The 18,979-nt window shown below is 42.0% G+C and overlaps 2 pseudogenes; both read left to right on the top strand.

Annotated features, from left to right (window-relative positions):
* The first annotated feature begins 1,437 nt into the window (after nt 1–1,437).
* LOC122685942 lies at nt 1,438–2,008 on the top strand (annotated as a pseudogene).
* A 13,973-nt stretch (nt 2,009–15,981) lies between these two features.
* LOC122685937 lies at nt 15,982–16,678 on the top strand (annotated as a pseudogene).
* Nucleotides 16,679–18,979: the final 2,301 nt, after the last annotated feature.

Below are 18,979 nucleotides of genomic sequence, written 5' to 3'. Positions count from 1 at the left end.
AAAGAAGGCTGTTTGTCCTAATCTAGTAACCTGGGTCTCACTGCCTTGCAACCTCAGAGGAGACAGAAATAGAGGAACAGAGATGCCCAGTAGAATCAACTGCCCGAATAAATGACTGAAACTCATTAGATTCTGTGACATAAGCTTCCAATGAGGGACAACACCATCACTGAATCTCCTTCGTTCAGCTCAAAAACTCTGAGCAGAGCAAGTGTTGAAGAGTTTAAGTAAAAGGGTTGAATAATAAAGCCTATATTTGGCAAAGTAAATATTATTTATCTATGAAAAGGTAAAATAATTGCAGTTGGAAACTCCTCCACCAGCTTGCGCAAACACACTTTGGCTCTCAGCTTCTGAGCAGTGCTGACAATTTGGACACCTGGGGAAATGGGTCAGGAGAAGAAGAGGTCACCACCGAGAACTAGAGTCCTTCACAAAACCACTCCAGGGGAGCGGGTGGGGTTTCAGGAAGACTATCTTCCCAATAAATAAACAAGCCCTCCACAGAAAGGAGATTCTTATCCACAGGATGTAGTGAGCCTGTCCTCAGGGAGGAAGTCAAGCAGGTGAGGAAGGGACTCACTCACTCCAGAGGACAGGCTGTGGCTCCATGTGATCTTTCCCTTGTGAGTGAGGTGCTGCTGGGGAAATACAATTATCCTGGAATTAGAATCTCCTCACCCATGTGCCCTGAGAAGAACTAGGATTCTGGTGGGTGTATTGGCCCAGTCTGTGGAGGACCACAGGTGTCCAATAAGAAAATGGTGGGAAGAAAGGGTGATGTCTGTAATAGACCTGCCCTCCTGGTTCCCTGAGGGAACTGCAGGAATGTGTTCCAGAAGGAAGAGAAATGTGGGAGGAGTTCAAGGACTGATAATAATCAGCTTCTTCTCTAAATCAAACACTAAGGAAAACTCATCCTTTGTTTCCAAGAGCTTAACTGCCAGAGTGATCTGGTAAATCTCTTACAAATAGGGAAACGATAGGGCTGACAGAGCCTGGCTTCCTATAGAAACTAAGAGGGAAAAACAGAGCCTAAGAGCAAGCCAACAATGTGTTCATGGATGAGAGGACAGCAACACTTATGAATGAGAGATAAAGGGCAATAACGTATGTAATTACACATGTCCATCAATACAGACTTAAGACAAAGACCTTTCCCATTTGATTGAAAAATATTCATTTGGATGGGAACTTCTGAAGTCACTAGGAAAAGGCAAAATTAACAGTCTAGAAGGAAAAAATTTACTTGACTGTATTTAGAATACATAACAGAAAATCAAAAAAGGAAGTAAAAGTGTATAGGAATGATTAGAAAATGAAAACTACTGTGTTCCCTATTTAATGGCCTTGTTTAAAAAGCATGGCATCAGAGAACCTACCTCAAGGTTCAGCAGACGCCGTCTCCGCCAGCCCAGCAGCAGCCTCATCTTCCCCATGGCCCTCGTGCTCTCTCTACTGATGGCCCTGGTGCTGGTCAGCTACGGCCCTGGAGGATCCCTGGGCTGTGACCTGTCTCTGAACCAAGTGCTGGCTGGCACTGAGAAGACCCTCACTCTCCTGCACCAAATGAGGAGGCTCTCCCCTCGCTTCGGTCTGCAGGACAGAAAAGACTTTGCTTTTCCCCAGGAGATGGTGAAGGGCAGCCAGCTCCAGGATGCCCAGGCCATCTCTGTGCTCCACAAGATGCTCCAGCAGAGCTTCAGCGTCTTTGACACAAAGCGCTCCTCTGCTGCCTGGGACACCACCCTCCTGGAGCAGCTCCGCACTGGACTGCTTGAGCAGCTGGCCGATCTGGACGACTGCCGGTGACAGGTGATGGGAAAGGAAGACTCTGCCCTGGGAAGGATGGACCCCACACAGGACCTGACATCGTACTTCCAGGGAATCCATGTCTACCTGAATGAGAAGGAATACAGCGACTGTGCCTGGGAAATCGTCAGAATGGATATAAGGAGAGCCTTCTCTCTCTTCATCAACCAGCTTGCAAGAAAGGTTAAGAATGTAGGATGGAGACTGATCTGACCTTGACATGACTCTCACTGACTAAGATGCCACGTCATCCTTGTATACCCAGCTGGGGTCATTTCAGAAGACTCTGAATTCTGCTTCAGCCTCCAAATTTATTGAATTAACTCAGCCAATACTTGTCAGTGATAATAAGCGAGTAGATATCAAAGTATTCAAGTGCAGGGGTATCAATTCATAAGTGATGACTGCCCTGATGTTATTTATTTATTCTTTATTTAGTTCAAGTAATATTTTATCTCATCATATTTATATTTTCATATAAAAGATGTGTATGTTTACATTGTATTAAAATTTAGAAAATATATTTCCCTCTTTCATTAAAATTGTTATTTGCTTTGTTTATTAAATAGTTATCAAGATAAATTTCTTGAGTTTTTAATTTGAAAACATAAATCCTTATGTTGTCTACATACACCTATCAGAAAATAGTATTTGTTCACTTTATACTGTGGAACAGTTCTATCATTTTCTAGGAAATGTTTGTCAAAAGGTGGAATTCTGAGAATTTTCTGTGGGTGTGGTTGTTAGGACTCTTTTTTCCTTCAGGGAGCCTTGGTTGAGGAACTAAGATCCTATAAGCTGTGGAGGGTGCCAAATAGAAAAAAGAAGAAGGGAAATTATGAAATTGTAGAAAATGGTTAATCTTGATGTCATAGGCATCACTAATTTATACCCACTCATTACAGAATGGTTGATATAAGTATATGAGGGAAGCAGTCTCCTCCTCCTGGAAAGCTGATGACGTATGGTGTTAACTGGCCTCTCCTGATTCCTATTACTCTGTCTCCCACCTTCTCCTCAGTCCTGCCTGACTGAGCAGTTTACGCCCTTACATAGTACCTTCACTGCTTCCAACACAGGAGCTCTGTTCTGTTTTGGTTTCTAGCTGCATGGTGTAGTCAGAGTGGAAGCCACAGGAAGAGAGCCCAAGTGAAAGGAGTTCTAGAAATGTCAAAACCTCTGGTTCCCAGCTCTGCTATTTACCCACAGTGTGACCCTGAAACATATCACAAACACTACAGGTCAGTTTCCTCATCTTTAATATGGGGACAGTGAGTGGTTTTCATATAATTACTGTTTGGATTCAATGAGGGCATATAACACAAGAGGCATCAAACGCTCCTGGCAGAAATCATCAGGGCTGTGAGGATCACAGAGTGGCTGCCCTCACGGAGGAACCAGGACAGCTGGCCTGAGACAATGACTGGAAGGTGACACTGGAAAGGAGCTAGGCCCCCGGCAAAGGTATTTTCTTTTCACCTTGGGTGCTAGTTCCATAGTGCTTTCAGTGTGAGAGCTTTCCTTTGCTTTATGCTGAAGAGCATTCCAAGTTTGTGGTTTCATACTTCTAAAAGCATTCCTATGAGTTCATAAAAAACTCTTTGAGAAAGATGAATTAGTCAAAAATGCTTGATCTCACATAGGTACGATAACAGGGAAAGAATAGAGATTGCGGATCAGTGCAGATAATCAAAGACAATCAGAGACAGCAAAGAAACATCAGGGGCTGTGAAGTGTATGGTTCTGGTCTCCAGTTCTGGGCTGTCTGAGGTTCAATCCTACTTCTCATTTCCATAAAATCCCTTGTCCATACTTGCTGGCAACGTCACCTCCTGGAGCCTCTGTTTTGCTACTGAAGGAACAAAACCCAACAAGTGGTTCAGAAGCCAGTTTTACCTCTTCTCATACTAAAGAAGTGAGAAACATTACTAATGAATGAAGTGCTTGATTTTCGGCGACCTCCAAGGGGCTTAGACCAAGGGCCACCTTCCAGGATTGCTGCTGCTAGTACCCTTGTCCCCAGGGCAAGCCACTTCTGAACCACACTTCCATAGGAGACTCCAACTTTAGGACCTAGGTCTGGTTCAGTCTCCTGTGGGGTCACTGCTCCATTCCCCTGGGTCTTGGTGCATGCAAGACTTTGTCTGGCCCCTGCAAGAAGAGTCTCTCCCACAGTCCTGTGGAAGTCCTGGAATCAAATCCTACTGGCCTTCAGAGTCAGATTACCTGGGGATTCCCAGTCCCTTTACAGGCTTGGAAGCATGACATGAGCTTCAGAACCTTCACACCAGTAGGAGAACTTTTTTGGTATTACTGTTTTCCGGTTTGTTGGTTTCCCATCTGACAGGTATGGAATTTATTTTTATTGTGCTTGAGCACCTCCTACATCTCATTGTAGTTTCTTCTTTGTGTTTGGACCTGGGGCATCCTTTTCTAGTGGGCTCCAGAGTCCTCCTCTGGATGGTTGTTCATCAGCTAGTTGCGATTTCGTTGCTCTTGTGTGAGGAGATAAGTGCATGTCCTTCTACTCTGCCATCTTGAACCAGAAGCTAAGCCAAAACTTTGATATTTGACCATTTGCAATATGATGAACTATCTCATGCACAACCACCATATCTTTTATTCACCACCATGGAAATACGTGTGGCTGAGTTTTGAACAGGAGGCTCATTACTGGAAATACGTATGTTGTCTGTCTTGAAATAGTATGATTTTCTTTGTTTTTTCCCTACGTCCTTTTTTAAAATTAATTAATTAATTAATTTTACTCTACAGCATTGTATTGGTTTTGCCACACATTGACTTGAATCTGCCATGAGTGTACATGTGTTCCCCATCCTGAACTCCCCTCCCACCTACCTCCCTATCCCACCCCTCTGGGTCATCCCAGTGCACCAGCCCCAAGCATCCTGTCTCATGCATCGAACCTGGACTGGCGATTCATTTCACATATGATAATTTACATGTTTCAATGCCATTTTTCCATATCATGCCGCCCTCTCCCTTTCCCACAGAGTCTAAAAGACCATTCAGTAAATCTGTGTTTCTTTTGCTGTCTCACATAAAGGGTTATTGTTACCATCTTCCTAAATTCCATATATATGCTTTAGTATACTATACTGTGTTTTTTTTCCTGGCTTACTTCACTCTGTATAATAGGCTCCAGTTTCATCCACCTCATTAGAACTGATTCAAATGTATTCTTTTTAATGGGTGAGTAATATTCCACTGTGTATACGTACCACAGCTTTCTTATCCATTCATCTGTTGATGGGCATCTAGGTTGCTTCCATGTCCTGGCTATTATGAACAGTGCTGCGATGAACATTGGGGTACACGTGTCTCTTTCAGTTCTGGTTTCCTCAGTGTGTATGCCCAGCAGCAGGATTGCTGGGTCGTATGGCAGTTCTATTTCCAGTTTTTGAAGGAATCTCCACACTGTTCTCCATAGTGGCTGCACTAGTTTGCATTCTCACCAACGATGTAAGAGTGTTCCCTTTTCTCCACACCCTCTCCAGCATTTATTGCTTGTAGACTTTTGGATAGCATCCATTCTGACTGGCATGTAATGGTACCTCATTGTGGTTTTGATTTGCATTTCTCTGATAATGAGTGATGTTGAGGATCTTTTCATGTGTTCGTTAGCCATCTGTGTGTCTTCTTTGGAGAAATGTCTGTTTAATTGTTTGGCCCACGTTTTGATTGGGTCTTTCATTTCTCTGGAATTGAGGTGCAGGAGTTGAGTGTATCTTTTTGAGATTAATTCTTTGTCAGTTGCTTTATTTGCTATTATTTTCTCCCACTCTGAAGGCTGTCTTTTCACCTTGCTTATAGTTTCCTTTGTTGTGCAGAAACTTTTAATTTTAATAAGGTCCCATTTGTTTATTTTTGCTTTTATTTCCAATATTCTGGGAGGTGGGTCATAGAGGATCCTGCTGTGGTTTATGCTGGAGAGTGTTTTGCCTATGTTTTCCTCTAGGAGTTTTATAGTGTCTGGTCTTACATTTAGATCTCTAATCCATTTTGAGTTTATTTTTGTGTATGGTGTTAGTGTTCTAGTTTCATTCTTTTACAAGTGGTTGACCAGTTTTCCTAGCACCACTTGTTAAAGAGATTGTCTTTTCTCCATTGTCTATTCTTGCCTCCTTTGTCAAACATAAGTTGTCCATAGGTGTGCGGACTTATCTCTGGACTTTCTGTTTTGTTCCATTGATCTATATTTCTGTCTTTGTGCCAGCACCACACTGTCTTGCTGACTGTGGCTTTGTAGTAGAGACTGAAGTCAGGCAGGTTGATTCCTCCAGTTCCATTCTTCTTTCTCAAGATTGCTTTGGCTCTTCGAGGGTTTTTGTATTTCCATACAAATTGTGAAATTATTTGTTCTAGTTCTCTGAAAAATACCATTGGTAGCTTGATAGGGATTGCATTGAATCTATAGATTGCTTTAGGTAGTATATTCATTTTCACTATATTGCTTCTTCCAATTCATGAACATGGTATATTTCTACATCTATTTGTGTCCTCTTTGATTTCTATCATCAGTGGTTTATAGTTTTCTATATATAGGTCTTTTGTTTCTTTAGGTAGATTTATTCCTAAGTATTTTATTCTTTCCATTGCAAAGGTGAATGAAATTGTTTCCTTAATTTGTCTTTCTGTTTTCTCATTGTTAGTGTATAGGAATGCAAGGGATTTCTGTGTGTTAATTTTATATCCTGCAACTTTACTGTATTCTTTGATTAGCTCTAGTAATTTTCTGGTGGAGTCTTTAGGGTTTTCATTGTAGAGGATCATGTCATCTGCAAACAGTGAGAGTTTTACTTCTTCTTTTCCAATGTGGATGCCTTTTGTTTCTTTTTCTGCTCTGATTGCTGTGGCCAAAGCTTCCAAAACTATACTGAATCATAGTGGTGAGAGTGGGCACCCTTCTCCTGTTCCTGACTTTAGGGGAAATGCTTTCAATTTTTCACCATTGAGGATAATGTTTGCTGAGGGTTTCTCATATATAGCTTTTATTATGTTGAGGTATGTTCCTTCTATTGCTGCTTTCTGGAGGGTTTTTATCATAAATGGATGTTGAATTTTCTCAAAGGCTTTCTCTGCATCTACTGAGATAATCATATGGTTTTTAATCTTTCAATTTGTTAATGTGGTGTATTACTTTGATTGATTTGCAGATATTGAAGACTCCTTGCATCTCTGGGATAAAGCCCACTTGGTCGTGATGTATGATCTCTTTAATATGTTGTTGGATTCTGTTTGCTAGAATTTTGTTAAGCATTTTTGCATCTATGTTCTTCGGTGATATTGGCCTATAGTTTTTTTTGTGTGTGACATCTTTGTCAGGTTTTGATATTAAGGTGATGGTGGCCTCATAGAAAGAGTTTGGAAGTTTACCTTCCTCTGCAATTTTCTGGAAGAGTTTGAGTAGGATAGGTGTTAGTTCTTCTCTAAATTTTTGGTTGAATTCAGCTGTGAAGCCGTCTGGTCCTGGGCTTTGGTTTGTTGAAAGATTTCTGATTACAGTTTCAATTTTCATGCTTGTGATGGGTCTGTTGAGATCTTCTATTTCTTCCTTGTTCAGTTTTGGAAAGTTGTACTTTTCTAAGAATTTGTTCATTTCTTCCAAGTTGTCCCTTTTATTAGCATACAGTTGCTGATAACAGTCTCTTAGGATCCTTTCTATTTCTGTGTTATCTCTTGTGATCTCTCCATTTTCATTTCTAATTTTGTTTATTTGATTTTTCTCCCTTTGTTTCTTGATGAGTTTGACTAATGGTTTGTCAATTTTATTTACCTTCTCAAAGAACCAGCTTTTGGTTTTATTGATTTTTGCTACAGTCTCTTTTGCTTCTTTTGCATTTTTTTCTGCCCTATCTTTTAAGATTTTTTCCCTTCTACTAACCCTGGGGTTTGTAATTTTCTTCCTTTTCAAGTTGCTTTAGGTGTAGAGTTAGGCTATTTATTTGACTTTTGTCTTGTTTCTGGAGGTAAGCCTGTTTTGCTTTGAACCTTCCCCTTAGTACTGCTTTTATAGTGTCCCATAAGTTTTGGGTTGTTGTGTTTTCATTTTCATTCATTTCTATGCATATTTTGATTTCTTTTTTGATTTCTTCTGTGATTTGTTGGTTGTTGAGCAGCGTGTTGTGCAGCCTCCATATGTTGGCATTTTTAATAGTTTTTCTCCTGTAATTGACATCTAATCTTGCTGCATTGTGGTCAGAAAAGATGCTTGGAATAATTTCAATTTTTTTGAATTTACCAAGGCTAGATTTATGGCCCAGGATGTGATCTATCCTGGAGAAGGTTCCCTGTGAGCTTGAGAAAAAGGTGAAATGCATTATTTTGGGGTGAAATGTCCTATAGATATCAATTAGGCCTAACTGGCCTATTGTATCACTTAAAGTTTGTGTTTCCTTGTTAATTTTCTGTTTAGTTAATCCATCCGTAGTTGTGAGTGGAATATTAAAGTCTCCCACTATTATTGTGTTATTGTTAATTTCCCCTTTCATATTTGTTAGCATTTGTCTTACATACTGTGGTGCTCTTATGTTGGGTGCATATATATTTATGATTGTTATATCTTCTTCTTGGATTGACCTTTGATCATTATGTCCTGTCTATCTTTGTCTCTGTTCAGAGCCTTTGTTTTAAAGTCTATTTTATCTGATGTGAGTGTTGGTACTCCTGCTCTCTTTTGGACTCTGTTTGCATGGAATATCTTTTTCCAGCCCTTCACTTTCAGTCCGCATGTGTCCCTTGTTTCAAGGTGGGTCTCTTGTAGACAGCATATATAGGGGTCTTGTTTTTGTATCCATTCAGCCAGTCTTTGTCTTTTGGTTGGGGCATTCAACCCATTTACATTTAAGGTAATTATTGATAAGTATGACCCCATTGCCATTTACTTTATTGTTTTGGGTTCAAGTTTCTACAACTACTCTGTGTTTCCTGTCTAGAGAAGATCCTTTAGCATTTGTTGGAGAGCTGGTTTGGTGGTGCTGAATTCCCTCAGGTTTTGCTTGTCTGTAAAGCTTTTGATTTCTCCTTCATATTTGAATGAGATCCTTGCTGGGTACAGTAATCTGGGCTGTAGGTTATTTTCTTTCATCACTTTAAGTACGTCCTGCCTTTCCCTTCTGGCCTGAAGAGTTTCTATTGAAAGTTCAGCTGTTATCCTTATGGGAATCCCCTTGTGTGTTATTTGTTGTTTTTCCCTTGATGCTTTTAATATTTGTTGTTTGTGTTTGATCTTTGTTAATTTGATTAATATCTGTCCTGGAGTGTTTCGCCTTGGGTTTATCCTGTTTGGGGCTCTCTGGGTTTCTTGGACTTGGGTGATTATTTCCTTCCCCATTTTAGGGGAGTTTTCAACTATTATCTCCTCAAGTATTTTCTCATGGTCTTTCTTTTTATCTTCTTCTTCTGGGACTCCTATGATTCGAATGTTGGGGCATTACACATTTTCCCAGAGGTCTCTGAGGTTGTTCTCATTTCTTTGAATTCTTTTTTCTTTTTTCCTCTCTGTTTCATTTATTTCTAGCATTCTATCTTCTACCTCACTTATCCTATCTTCTGCCTCCTTTATTCTACTCTTGGTTCCCTCCAGAGTGCTTTTGATCTCACTTATTGCATTATTCATTATATATTGACTCTTTTTTTGTCTTCTAGGTATTTGCTAAACCTTCCTTGCATCTTTGATCCTTCTCTGCAGGCTATTGATCTGTAACTCCAGTTTGCTTACAAGATTTTGGGTCATTTTCACTATCATTATTTGGAATTCTTTATCAGGTAGATTCCCTATCTCTCCCTCTTTCGTTTGGTTTGGTGAGCATATATCCTTTTCTTTACCTGCTGGGTATTTCTCTGCCGTTTCATCTTGTTTATATTGCTGTGTTTGGGGTGGCCTTTCTCTATTCTGGCAGTTGGTGGTTCCTGTTTATTGTGGAGCTTCCTCGCTGTGGGTGGGGTTGGACGGGTCACTTGTCAAGGTTTTCTGGTTAGGGAAGCTTGTGTTGGTGTTCCAGTGGGTGGAGCTGGGTTTCTTCTCTCTGGAGTGCAATGAAGTGTCCAGTAATAAGTTTGGAGATGTCAGTGGGTTTGGTGTGACTTTGGTCAGCCTCCTGTGTTGCTGGAGAATTTACATAGTATGTCTTGCTCTGGAACTTGTTGGCCTTGGGTGGTGCTAGGTTTCAGTGTAGGTATGGAGGCGTGTGATGAGCTCCTATCATTTAATGCTCCCTGGATTCAGGAGTTCTCTGGTGTTCTCAGGATTTGGACTTAAGCCTGCCTCTGGACATTAACCTGCCTCTGGTTTTCAGTCTTACTCTTACAATAGCTTCAAGACTTCTCCATCTATACAGCACTGATGACAAAATATCTAGGTTAATGATGAAAAGTTTCTCCGCAGTGAGGGACACCCGGAGAGGCACACAGAGTTACATGGAGAAGAGAAGAGGGAAGAAGGAGTTAGAGGTGACCAGGAGGAGCAGAGGGTGTGTCAAAAGGTGAAAGAGCAAGGTAGCCAGTAATCACTTCCCTATGTGCTCTCCACAGTCTGGACCCCTCAGAGATGTTCATGGGGTTACACAGAGAGGAGAAGAGGGAGGAAGGAGACAGCGGTGGCCAGGAGGGTATAAGGGGGAATCAAAAGGAGGGAGACAGATCCAGCCAGTAATCAGTTCCCTAAGTGTTCTCCACAGCCTGGAACACACAAAGAGATTCACCGAGTTGGGTAGAGAAGAAAAGGAGGTGGGGGGAGATAGAGGCGACCTGGTGAAGAAAAAGGAGAGTCCAAAGGTGTAGAGAGCAATCAGGCTAGTGATGCGGCTCCCAAGTAATAATGGCTACTGACGTTTGGGTTCTTAAAAGTACAAAGTTGATAACAAATACCAAAAAGCAATGATTAAAAATCTTGAGTAGAGATTATATTCCCAAAAATACAATATTTAAAAAAAATGAAAACAAACAAAAATTAGTCACAGAGATTATAATATGTGAAGTTTTTATTATAATTATATGAAAATATTAATATATCAATATAAATATATTCATATAAAATATAATTATAAAAATATAATTATAATATATGAAGTTTGCTTTAAAAATAGGATTTTTTTTTGCAAGGTAATAGTAGGTTATAAAAAATGAAAATTAAAGGAGTAATGGGGACTTAAAAAATAAATAAAGTAAAAAAAATTTTAATGTTTTTAAATTTAAAAAATGATAGTAGTAAAAGTATATCTAAGAGTTTCTCTGGAGCTGTTGCAGACAGTGTGGGGTCAGTTCATCTTCAGATAGTTCCTTGGTCCGGCTTGTACTTCTCAAGGTCTATATGCCCCTTCCGATGTAGTCAGTGCTAGCTACAGGGTTTTAATCTATTGCATCTGTCACTTCCAAAGCGGTTCCCTCTGTTTATTTTAGCTTCTGTTTGCTGGTCTCTTCAGTGTCTAATTTCCGCCCTGACACAAGGGGCGGGTGGTGGTCACTTTTTTTTAGGCTCGTTTGTTCAGTCATGCTTTGGGGAGGGAGGAACACTGTGAACAAATCTCACTGGCGTGTGGTCACAGTGGCTCAGCCACACTGGTTTGCGCCCGCTCACGGTGTGTGTGCTTTCCCCGTCCACACTGCTCAGACTCTCGGTTGCTCTGCCAGGAACTGTCTGAGGCGGGCCCTGGTTTACATGCACTTCCCAGGTCTAAGCCGCTCAGGTCCAGGTTCTCGGGTACTTCACAAAGGCGCAGACTTGGTTGGGCCAGTGTTTTGCGCCCTTCCCAGGCCTGAGCCGCTCAGGTGGCCCGGTGCTAGGCACGCGTATTCACCCCAGGTGGAGGCTGCAGTTTACCCTCTCCCCAGTTACAGCTGCTTGGTTTTATGGCCTTCTTAGGTGTGCCCTGTGTCTCTTCTGGGGAGCTGGTCTCTGGCTGCGACCCTACCGGCAGATGTCTACCATCCAGATCCCCAAGAAGTCTTGGTTAGCAGAGAAGTCTGCTTGCAGTTCGGTAGATGCCTCTCTGGGGCCGATTGCCCCCTTCCTGCTCTGGCTGCCCTCCTCTGCCTGTCTCCGGCGGGGAATGGGCCGGTCTGCAGCCGGCTGGCTCTGCTCAGTCCTTTGTCCTCTGAGCCTGTCTGGCGGTGTCTTAGGTTTGGGATTTTCACGGGGCTCCCGGGATAGCTATCCCACAGTTTGGATTGCTGTCTCAACCTAGTTCCCTCAGATTGCCCTCAGGGTATTCAGGCTCAGACCTTACCCTAAGCAATGCACCTGCTCCTCCCTGTCCCTCCCCTGCTTGCAAGTGGGGGATGCCAGTGTCTGGGCTGCTGCTGTGCTGGGAGTTGCTGTTAGGCACTTAATCTGTGGGATTTCACTATGTATTTATTTTTCCTTCCGCTTATTTTGCCCTCTGAGATTCCAAGGCTCGCCACAGACCCGCCAGAGAGAGTGTTTCCTGGTGTCTGGAAAATTCTCTTTTTTAAGGCTCCCTTCCCTGAATGGATCTCTGTCCCTACCTCTTTTGTCTCTCTTTTTATCTTTTATATTTTGTCCTACCTCCTCTCAAAGACAATGGGCTGCCTTTTTGGGTGTCTGATGTACTCTGCCAGCATTCAGAAGTTGTTCTGTGGAATTTGCTCGGTGTTCAAATGTTCTTTCCACGAATTTGTGGGGGAGAAAGTGGTCTCCCCTTCCTATTCTTCCACCATCTTCCGAAGCATTCTAGTAAGATTTTCTAAGAAAGATTTTGAAAATCAATATGTCAACATGTTGTACAGAAAAGACTTTTATTGAAGTATATCCAAGTTCCTGCAGTAACAAGCCAGGATTCATTCATCAAAATTGATCAACAAAGATCTGACCAATTTCTACATTTCATTCACCATATGTCAACTTTTATTATTTTAAGAATTTCCTATAATCTGTACTTTTCAAGATCAAAGCCTTTCTTTTCATTTTAAACTTCCCTCCCCCACACACATCCTCCATCAGGACCTTCTAACTGACAGTCCCTTAAATGGGGAGGAACTGACTCCCCAGAGCAGGAGCGAGTCTCCATTTCTTCTTCCCACCCAGCATCCTGCACAACGGTAGGATACTGCTGGTCCTCAGGGGTGTCAATAAAAGTGTAAGTGTAATAATGATAATAATCATAATTTTAAGCTTAAAATAGTTTTACCAATTAAACTGTTTGACAACGCCAATCTTGCTACATTTTTTGTTTTTATTTTTGTGGGTTACTCTTGTCTTCTCAGGTGACCAGTATATTTCTTATCTGGGCATCGCTTTCCTTGCCCCACAATTCCCTGCATCATTTAGTCCAGTCGATTCTTCTATCCAATGCTACTGTTTTCTCAGCTTTAAACTAAGGACTTGGCAGTGGATATATGTGTACTTATAGCTATTTGATGTTGTTGTACAGCAGAAACCAACACAACAATGTAAAGCAATTATTCTCCAAATAAAATCAAAATAGGGATAACGAAAATACTGTACTCCACTCAATATACCATCTCATGTTATGTACTCTATATGATGTTAATATACCAACCTGCAAAATTATCTTAAATGAGTACATTATACAAAGCATCAGGGACACATTAAAGAGCTGTGAGCATTATTACTGTGACAGGTGTATACAACGGTTTCACCATTATTTCATGTCTACCCTAAAGATGACTATGCCTTATCTGTGCCTTGCTCAACTCTAATCTTTAATGCAAAAATTCCACCTGTGCAAATTAGAATAGGTAAATCTTTTCTAGCATTCCAAAGCATATCTACACATTTAAAAATTTTACTAGCAAATAAAATAATCCCATGACCGTACCAAGCACACCGAGACGTTTAGTGGGCATCAGGTCACCATGCAGTCAGGGCACTTGGCATACGAGATGCTTCTTAGGTAGGAAATGGTGTATTAAGTGAAAATCTACATTATGCCAAAATAAAAAATATCTTGACCTAAGACCTAGCACAGCCAAATAAATACATGAAATAAATACATTTCAAATTCTTAAAAACCCAAAGAAACCCAACCCATCAGTGGGATCATATCACAAAGTGGGATATTAGGGAGATTAGGGTTAGCAATCAATACAATTCAGTTATCATTTTTCATATCATAATTCTTATTACCCAGATTAAGATCAGGATCTTTTGGAATCGTTTCATTCCCTTTCATTCTAATTTTTTTCAATGCAACTTCTCATTGCCCAGGTGGATTTGTCACAGATGCACAGCAAGGCTGGTCTCCTTGACCCTGTGAGAGAGGGTTAGTGTTCGAGCAAGTGGGCTTCTGATTGCCCATCTCCCATGAACTGGTGCGTGTGACTTCTTCCTTCTTCTCTTACACTGACCACATATGGATTAAAGGAAAGAAAAATCAGGTGGCTGGTCTTACAAAGCTGATGGCAGTCCACAGACTCAGGACTTCTCCTTCCTTGAGCTTTTATCAGAAGCAGTCATGTCTCAGCCTTTCTGTTGTTCATATTGACCTGATCCTTCCCTTCTGCCACAGCCTAGGCCCCAGCTATGCTGCCCTGAAGTTGGCTAACCGAGACACATCACTGTGTCAGGGAAAGCAACTTCATTTCTTTCATATTCATGACATTGAGACTTACCCTTGTTTTCTAGTTGTCCACAGAACAACTGTGGAATTTTACTTTCTAGCATAATTGCAAAGAGAAACAAAAAAAATCTAACCTCTTGAAAGTGATGCAACCCCTCGGGCTTTCTTTACTTCCCTTTCTTATTCTCACCTGATCATGAATTACAGCCAGAGAAGGAGCAGTGAAACAAATCTTGTCCAATAAGTCACTAAGTGTATATAAAATGTTTCAATGAAAAACCACACTCAAGGAAAGAAGGCTATTTCTCCTGATCTCATAGACTGGGTCTCACTGCCCCACATTCTCAGAGGAAACAGAAAAAGAGGAACAGAGATGCAGGTTGGAAACAACTGCCTGAGTAAACAACTGCAACTCAATAGATTCTGTGACATAAGCTTCCATCAAGAGACAACACCATCACTGAATCTCCTTCATCCAGCTCAGAAACTCTGAGCAGAACAAGTGTTGAAGTGTTTAAGTAAAGAGTTGAAAAATAAAAACTATACTTGGCAAAGTAAATACTACTTATCTACTAAAAGCAAAATGATTGCAGTTGGAAATTGTCTTCACCAACTTACACAAACACACTTTTGCTCTCAGCATCTGAGCACTGCTGATATTTTGGACACCTGGGGAAATGGGTCAGGAGAAGAGGAGGTCACCACCAAGACCTAGGGTCCTTCACAGAAACACTCCAGGGGAGAGGATGGGGTTTAGGAAGAGAATTTATTTTCCCAACAAATAAACAAGCCCTCCACAGAAAGGGGATGTTGAGGCCACAGATGTGGTGAGCCTGCCCTCATGGAGGGAGTCCAGCAAGTGACGAAGGGACTCAGTCACTCCAGAGGACAGGCTGTGGCTCCATGTGATCTCGCCCTTGTGAGTGGGGTGCTGATGGGAAACTACAATTATCCTGGAATTAGAGTCTCCTCACCCATGATCCCTGAGAAGAACTAGGATTCTGGTGGGTGTATTGGCCCAGTCTGTGGAGCACCACAGGTGTCCAATAAGAAAATGGTGGAAAGAAAGGGTGATGTCTGTAATAGACCTGCCCTCGTGGTTCCCTGAAGGGCAGGGATCTGCAGGAATGTGTTCCAGAAGGAAGAGAAATGTGGGAGGAGTTCAAGGACTGATAATAATCAGCTTCTTCTCTAAATCAAACACTAAGGAAAACTCATCCTTTGTTTTCATGAGCTTAACTGCCAGAGTGATCTGGTAAATCTCTTACAAATAGGGAAACGATAGGGCTGACAGAGCCTGGCTTCCTATGGAAACTAAGAGGGAAAAAAGGAGCCTAAGAGCAAGCCAACAATGTGTTCATGGATGAGAGGACAGCGACACTTATGAATGAGAGAAAAGGGCAATAACGTGTGTAAGTACACATGTCCATCAATACAGACTTAAGACAAAGACCTTTCCCATTTGATTGAAAAATATTCATTTGGATGGGAACTTCTGAAGTCACTAGGAAAAGGCAAAATTAACAGCCTAGAAGGAAGAAAATTTCTTTGACTGTATTGAAAATACAAAACAGAAAACCAAAAAAGGAAGTAAAAGTGTATAGAAATGATTAGAAAATGAAAACTACTGTGTTCCCTATTTAATGCCTTGCTTAGAAAGCATGGCATCAGAGAACCTACCTCAAGGTTCAGCAGACGCCATCTCCATCAGCCCAGCATCAGCCTCATCTTCCCCATGGCCTTCGTGCTTTCTCTACTGATGGCCCTGGTGCTGGTCAGCTACGGCCCTGGAGGATCCCTGGGCTGTGACCTGTCTCTGAACCAAGTGCTGGCTGCCACTGAGAAGAACCTCACTCTCCTGGACCAAATGAGGAGACTCTCCCCTCACCTCTGTCTGCAGGACAGAAAAGACTTCGCTTTTCCCCAGGAGATGGTGGAGGGCGTCCAGCTGCAGGAGGCCCAGGCCATCTCTGTGCTCCATGAGATGCTCCAGCAGAGCTTCAATGTCTTCAACACAAAGCACTCCTCTGCTGCCTGGGACTCCACCCTCCTGAAGCAGCTCTGCACTGGACTTGTTCAGCGGCTGGCTGACCTGGATGACTGTTGGCAGCAGGTGACGGGAGAGGAAGACTCTGCCCTGGGAAGGACGGGCCCCAAAGATGCCGTGACAACGTACTTCCAGGGAATCCATGTCTACCTGAATGAGAAGGAATACAGCGACTGTGCCTGGGAAATCGTCAGACTGGATATAAGGAGAGCCTTCTCTCTCTTCATCAACCAGCTTGCAGGAAAGGTTAAGAATGTAGGATGGAGACCGATCTGACCTTGACATGACTCTCACTGACTAAGATGCCACATCACCCTCGTATACTCACCTGGGGTCATTTCAGAAGACTCTGAATTCTGCTTCAGCCACCAAATTTATTGAATTAACTCAGCCAATACTTGTCAGTGGTAATAAGCAAGGAGATATAAAAGTACCCAGCTGCAGGAGTATCAGTCTATAAGCAACAACTGCTTTGATGTTATTAATTTATATTTTATATATTAAATGTTATTGTATCTCAATATTTCATATTTTCATATAAAAGATGTGTGTGCTTACATGTACTGAAATTTAGAAAATATATTCCCCTTTCTATGATTCAAATTGTAATTTGTTTTATTTATTAAATACTTATCAAGGTCAACTTCTTGAGTTTTTTTATTTGAAAAAACTAAGTCCTTATTTTGTCTATAGATAGCTATCACAAAACAGTATTTGTTCACTTTATACTGTGGAACAGTTCTATGACTTTCTAACAAATGTCTGTCAAAAGGTGGAATTCTTCAAGCTTTCTGGTGGTGCAGTTTTTAGCACTCTGAGTTTTCCCTCCAGGGAGCCTTGGTTGAGAACTAAGATCCTATAAGCTGTCGAGGGTGCCAAGAAAAAAACAGGTAGAAAGGAGATTATGAAATTGTACAAAATGGTTCATCTTGATGTCATAGGCATAACGAATCTATACTTACTCACTCATTACAGAATGGTTGATATAAATGTCTGAGGGAAGCAGTCCCCTCCTGCTGGAAAGCTGATGACATGCGGTGTTGATGGCCGCTCCTGACTCCTATTACTCTGTCTCCCGCCTTCTCCTCATCCCTGCCTCCTCAGGACTGAGCAGGTCACCCTCTCACACAGCGCCTTCACTGCCTCCATCTCAGGAGCTCCGTTCTGTGCTGATTTCTTCTAGCTGCACGGTGTAGTCAGAGTGGAAGCCACAGGAAGAGAGCCCAAGGGAAAGGAGAGTTCTAGAAATTCCAAAACCTCTGAATCCCAGCCCTGCTATTTACCAACAGTGTGACCCTGAAAAATCTCACAAACGCACTGGTCAGGTTCCTCATCTTTAGTACACGGACAATAAGAGTAGTTTTCACAGGATTACTATTTGGATTCAATGAGTTCAGTCACACAAGAATCATCAAGCGCTCCTGGCAGAAATCATCAGGACTGTGACGATCACAGAGTGCCTGCCCGCAGGGAGGAGACAGGACAGCTGGCTTGAGACAGTGACTGGAAGGAGACACTGGAAAGTGCTAGGCCCCTGGCAAAGGTATTTTCTTTTCAGCTTGGGTGCTAGTTCCATAGTGCTTTCAATGTGAGAACTACCTTTGCTGTATGCTGAAGAGAATTCCAATTTCTGGGTTTCATATCTCTAGAAAGCACTCCTATGAGTTCATCAAACACTCTTTGAGAAAGATGAATTAGTAGAAAATGCTTTGATGTAGTACAAAGATGAATAATAGGGAAAGAATACAGATCTCATATCAATGCAGAAAATCAAACACATGCACAGGCAGGAAGGAAAGAGCAGGTGCTGTGAAATGGATTTCTGCCCTCCAGTCCTACGGTGTCCCGGGTTGGATCCTAGTTCTCTTTTCAATAAAGCCCCTTGTCTATACTTGCTGGCAATGTCACCTCCTGGAGCTTCTGCATTGCTACTGAAAGACCAAAACCCAACAAAGAATTCAGAAACCAACTGTTACCCTCCTCATACTAAAGACATGAGAAACATTATTCGTGAATGAAGTGTGATTTTCTGCAAACTCCAACCAAGGGGCACCTTCCAGGATTGTTGCTGCCTGTGCCCTTGTCCCCACGGCAAGCCACTGCAGACACATACTTCCGTAGACTCCGGTTCAGCCTCCGGTGGGGTCACTGCTGCTCAGTTCCCTTGGGTCTTGGTGCTCGCAAGTTTTTGTTTGTCCCCTTTGAGAATGGAGTCTTTCCCCCACAGTCCTGTGGAAGTCTTGTAATCAAATATCACTTGCCTTTAGAGTCAGATTTCCTGGGCATTCCCAGGCCCTTTGCTGGATTCGCAGACCTGGAAGCCTGACATGAGTCTTAGATCCTTCACAAGAGGGAGAGAACATTATCGTTGTATTGTTTTCCAGTTTGTTGGTTTCCCAACTGGCAGGTATGGAATTTATTTTTATTGTGCTTGAGCGCCTCCTACCATCTCATTATAAGTTCTTTTTTGTCTTTGGACATGGAGTGTCTTTTTGGGTGGGCTCCAGAGACCTCCTGTGGATGGTTTTCAACAGCATTTGCGGTTTCAGTGCTCTTGCAG

This window comes from Cervus elaphus, chromosome 29 (assembly GCF_910594005.1).
Source record: "Cervus elaphus chromosome 29, mCerEla1.1, whole genome shotgun sequence".
NCBI classification, from domain to species: Eukaryota; Metazoa; Chordata; class Mammalia; order Artiodactyla; family Cervidae; genus Cervus; species Cervus elaphus.
The sequence above is the reverse complement of the archived record's forward strand: the minus strand, read 5'-3'. Positions and strand labels throughout refer to the sequence as shown.